The 5,801-nt window shown below is 33.2% G+C and overlaps 1 pseudogene; it reads left to right on the forward strand.

Moving 5' to 3' along the window:
- The first annotated feature begins 5,361 nt into the window (after window positions 1–5,361).
- The window catches only part of LOC108776573 (sec1 family domain-containing protein 2-like), a 21,835-nt pseudogene continuing 21,395 nt past the window's right edge, over window positions 5,362–5,801 (forward strand).

The following is a 5,801-nucleotide window of genomic DNA, read 5'->3' on the forward strand; positions in this document are numbered from 1 at the left end:
TCTCTCTCTCTCTCTAACGAGAAAATATAGAATTTCTTACCACAGTACACATATATATGGAACATGTGATGAATGTCAAATGACATTTCAAAATAATCATTTTTCTCTGTTGCCTTTCATAAATCATGATACAATGTACCATTCGGTCCATAATCATTTTTATGTGTATGCAAAATCAGATATTGGACAGCAGATACTAGAGAAGTATATAATTGACGGTGAAACAAGAACGGCGAAGTGTTCAGTTTGTTGGACGGCGTTTTTCATAGAAGGCTTAAGTTTATCTCCTGACAGAGCTACTGGAGAGTACTCTTAGGTTTATGTTCTCACTGGCAAGACCTACATGGGTCCGTTCCTGGAAATCAACTAAAGCTAAGCTACACAGTGTATATAATGACATCGAAAAAAAAAATGAACGAATGTCTGGAAGTACAATCATGTTTCTTATTTATAACGCAATGTAACGCAATATGTGAAAAGGATGTTTGTCCAGAACAAATGATATGGGGTAATACGAATGAAATAGATTACCTTTTACAAAATCACTTGGAAATATGTATATCACGGGCCCAAGTCATACGTATATCAAGATGTAATAAAGATACCGGAAGTACGTATTGTATTAACTAAGTACAAAATAGAGAAATGAACATTTCTGATATGTTCTAAATGTAAAAAATTCCCAAAAATATTAAATTTGGAGGAAGGATGCATTAATAACAACCTGAAAACATTATTTACACACTATAATGAAGCTAGACATAACAGTTTGAATATCAAAGATAAGCTTGTAGCAGCGAAAAGCCTAGCAGAATTGGAAATAACTGGAAGAATTAAAAAAAACCGGGAGAGATTATAGAAGATCGGAAAGGACGTGCCTCTTACGAGTAATTATTTCATTTTTTATGTTTTACGAAATAATTAGTGTACTTATTGTCTACTAATCTTAAATAAATTTACATACCAACATCCAGTGTCGGCTCTTATTGGCATTTGTTAATTTATTTTGATTTTTTATTTTAGTTTTTATTTTATTTTTTTATCACATTACGTTTTATTTTGTTTTATACATTATTTTTATATTTTTTGTTTTTATTACTAAAAATAATTCTTTTATTACTGTACTATGAAATAATATCTCCACCATGATACACGAGTCTGTAGCAAGCGGATGTAAAAAGATGAATGTTAAAAGAAAAAAGGGTAGACAACTTCAACATAGATCAAATATACGGCGGATTTCGATGAGCACAGATAGGAGAAATGGCGGTAAAGTCGAATTTAATAGAGAGTCTCGTGTGAGCTCTTATGCTGTGTCAGTCGTGTAACCCCGAGACCTGACGTCGGCATATTGCATTATCGCCCGACTTATGGGATTCCATATTTAATATGGATAGTAGAGTGAGAGGTCGGAAAGCCGATCCTGAAACGATCTTCGAAGGTGGAGCGTATTTCAAACTCGACGGTTCCTTACGACTGGGAAAGGATCGGGCTCTACTTGCGAGAGAAGTATGGTATACTATATTACTTCAAGCGATATGACCCAAACGTCAGTTTACGAAGGAGTTTACCCGGCAAACTTTCAAAGTGAGAGTTCATGTAGAAATTATATTACTTGACTGAGCAGGTCCGAATCAGGGGTGCCGTAATACATAATCTGGTCCTGGTAAGGTTACCTGATTCGGTCCAGCCAAGATGTGTAACGCATTGCATGTTCAGAACCGAATTTCATTTACCTTTTGAGAACCGTATTAGATTGATTCATAAGGATCTTTTCAGGCTATTATCAGGATAAAAAAAAATCCCTTATACACTGAGAATCCTATTTTTTACTGAATCAACTATATATATAATTCCTTGTTTCATCGATTTTGAATCGAAACAAGGAATTATAGTTAATTCATATAAGTGTAAGAGCTGGGCCAAGAAAAAATGTCGGACGCTCAAACGCGATACCGGGATTCGAACCGAGGTCTCGCAGTAATTCGTGTGAAGCCCATGGCACATAGAAAAACGTAAGGTCGTAAACGTAATCAGTAAGCGAATTGACCAATCACAATTGAGAACGTAAGCAAGCCACCGTCTTACCGCGGAACCACATAGCTCGACACGGAGATCTTAATTGATTTCTTATACATAAGATTCTTAGTGTATGATAAGGTATAATATATGGTACACTACCTCAAATAATATTGTACGTTGCTCAAGATTCGAGATGGTCTTAAGTCAGTGAATGAACCAATCAGAGAGCCGTGCTTGAGATTTAAGAACGGACTATAATATACATATATATATATTTATAGATTGTAAAATTTTTTTAAGGATGACTGGAAAAGGTCCTGATTGACGCCGTATCAAGCATGCCTGACTAATTTTTTAAATTAATTTCGAGAATAAAATAAAAAGGTCCTATAAAGGTACTAATCTGGCATGCCATAGTTAAATATGCCTTATTCATACCTGATCAGGGTTTTATACGACATAAGGCATCCTGACCAAATTTCTACTCGGGTATACTACCATCGACGCGTATTTATAGCCTCTGCGAGCCTTCTATTTTACAATGTTTAACAGATTGTTTAATTTGACAACAGATTGATTAATTTGGGGTTAATGAAATATTTTATTAGATTGCACATCAGATCTGTAAATTTGATGGTGACCTCGTTTCAAATATTCGGAGGAGTATAGAGATTAGTTATGCTGAAGATGACTCCAAAGTAGAGTCGAAACGTTCAATATTTTTAAAAAATAAATAGTTAATTACGTACAAAGAACCACGTTTGACTCTCAATTGCTTGATCCTCGCGGATACATATTTCATGGTTTTTTAAATATCGAGAGTTCGTCAGGAAATTACACTTGGCTTTGTTAACAGATTGCCTTGCAATTTGTGGATCGATTGTCGTAGTGTTGATCGTTAAAAATAAATGAATATATTTTGTTTAATTTATATTAAACGTAACCTATGCGAAATACTAGTTAAGAGAAATAATCCTATTTTCGATTAAAACAAATCTTATTGTTAGTGCTCAATAATATTGATACGCAAATGTTTGCAATTATATTTTTTCAATTTTATAAACTATGCGCCGATTCAGTTTGTTGAAATGCAATTGTAAACTAAAGTTGAAATTTAAATATCTTAAATTAGATTTATTCTATCAATTATAATAATACTAATAAGCATTTTACACACAAATCTATAAATAATATATTATAAAAAATGCCTGAGTTATAATACTTTTCACAATAAATTATTTACAGATTTAAAAAGTGCTTATTAATATTATTATTAAAATTGATAACAAATCTAACTTAAGATATTAACATTTCAACTTTACTTTACAACTACGTTTCACATTCGATAAACCGAATTGACGTATACAAAAAAAAAACAGCTCAAAACTTTACTGATTCAACAAATCTACAAACGTAATGTATGGGCAATCAGTTTTCTATGTTTAAGTTGAAAAGTTGATAGCTGACAATGAGTAACATTAGCAAATTGTTAAACCATCAAATTTTCTTAATTATAGATGGTGTTAGTTATAATTCACGAAGTAAATTATAGCTTTGCTGTACCTATCTAATCTATTTTTTTTTCCGTAATAGTTTCAAATATATAGTTTTAAAAATATAATTGCAAAGATTTACGTATTTGTATTATTAAGTACTAAGATCCATTTTGTGACCAAAAATAAAATTATTTTTCTTAATTGATTTATTCTTATCGGTCTAATTATGAATTATAATTATTTATGCAAAATATATTATATTATACATCATGGTTTAGCTACATCTTTATCTTTTTATATTAAATGTTTTGATCATTAAAATAAATATAGAACCAAAAACAAAGTACATGAAAGTTCATAAAGTATATGATATTGTTTGTACTTGTATAAAATCCATCACTTTTCAATGATAATTTAAAACAAGATTTTACTTTTAAATGAAAAGTTAAAACGACATTTCAAATCAAGTTAGAAAAGGCACAATAGCAAGACAAAATTGCAAGATCTAAAATGTGTTTTACATTATAGTGTATAATAAGTGATGTTTGCGATAGAATAAATAACACAAATCAAATCAAAACGTAGGATAATATATTATGATAGTAAGAGAAGAAAAATAAAGGCTGTGTAAATCTTATAAGACTTGCAGGAATAGAAGTGCTTTAGACGTGTAGTCGACGCCTGCAGCAGACCACTTTGACACAGTTTCATGTACTACAGTTTGCCTGCACGTAGGAGCATCCTTTCTGTAACGTATACATGGTGGTCTTAATGAAACTAGGAATAGATAGTATCATTTAAGCAACGTAAATAAACAATATCAATTCTTATTGGATCGTTGAATTTTAAACCGAATGAGACAATGCCACAGCGATCTAAGCTGGATCACGGATGCTTCTAAATAATTGCGTGTGAATTTATACAATACTACGTATGTAATTCTTCGATTGCGCGCCGAAATTTTATCAGACTTGAAGCACAACACTAATAAACTACCGCAGTAATATCACGAGTTAAATTGACTAACGATTTAACGATTATTGATGCATCTTATATCGATCTTAATAATGTTAAATAACCTATTAAATAATTAATTTTTCAAACTAAATACCGATGAGAATAAACTATTTACGGTCAAACTGGATCTTGGATGCTTCTAATATAATTTCGTGTGAATTTATATACTATATGTAGATCCTTAAATGCGCGCCGAAATTTTTTCAGACGCAATTCTTACAACGCAAACTAATAAACTACCGCAGTACTATCACGATTAATTTTTCATTGCGAAAAATATTATCTCGGCCGGGAGTCGAACAGTGATAATTGCTCGAGGAAATAATCTGTCGAAAACACGGAATGAAAAAACGTAGCGCAGCTCTGTATACATTCTCTCCACGCCCTGCTGCAACACGCGCGAAGCAGACGCGGCCACATAAACAGTGTACAACCTTATAGTACAGACCTTTTGCATTCACGTACTGAAATCTAGTACAATTAAGCCTAAAATCAGTAAATTAATAATCGAAGAATTTGCTAGAATATTTTCACACAGACGTGACACATGTAAGAAAATAACACCCCCTTACCGCGAGACGCCATAGTGATAACTGTATATAAACGCAACAAATTCGGCAGAGCGTACCATTTTCCTTCTATCGATCTCCGACAAGATAATGTACCTCGTGCCGAAAGGTGTTTCTGAGATCTCCCTAACATTTCTGACATCATCGCAGACTCTTGTCCGCGCCTCACGGCGTTCGAGAGTCACTGGCTATCACCTCCTATTATTACATCTTAGGGTGGGCATATAACTTAAAATATATCACTTGTTCAACAATAGATGCCAAGAAAATTCCGCAAGAGACGCAGTAAAAGGGGCGGAGTAAAAGTCCGGATCCGCGAAGTAATTCGGGAATACGCTCAGGGAGGAGATTTCCATCCATCCATATATTGGACTACGGAACCGGTCACTAATTTACAACCTACTATCGTATCATCGACTTCGGCAACAGTGGTCGTAGCTCCCGCCGACAAATCAATAGCACCTAAATTCGCTACTCCAGTTGCCACTTTCTCGCAAAAAGGACCTGTCGTTAAAGAAAAACCGCGACCACCGCGACAATCTACACCACCACCCATATGCATAGCCCCTGAACGGAAGCCGATGCGACCAAAACTTATAACGAGTAAAAAAAAAAGAAACGTTGTAAATGTTAATATAAAAATTTAATATATAATATAAAATTTAATATATAATATAAAATTCTTTTTTGTTTTCTT

This window comes from Cyphomyrmex costatus, unplaced genomic scaffold (genome assembly GCF_001594065.2).
Source record: "Cyphomyrmex costatus isolate MS0001 unplaced genomic scaffold, Ccosl1.0 scaffold363, whole genome shotgun sequence".
Taxonomy (NCBI): Eukaryota; Metazoa; Arthropoda; class Insecta; order Hymenoptera; family Formicidae; genus Cyphomyrmex; species Cyphomyrmex costatus.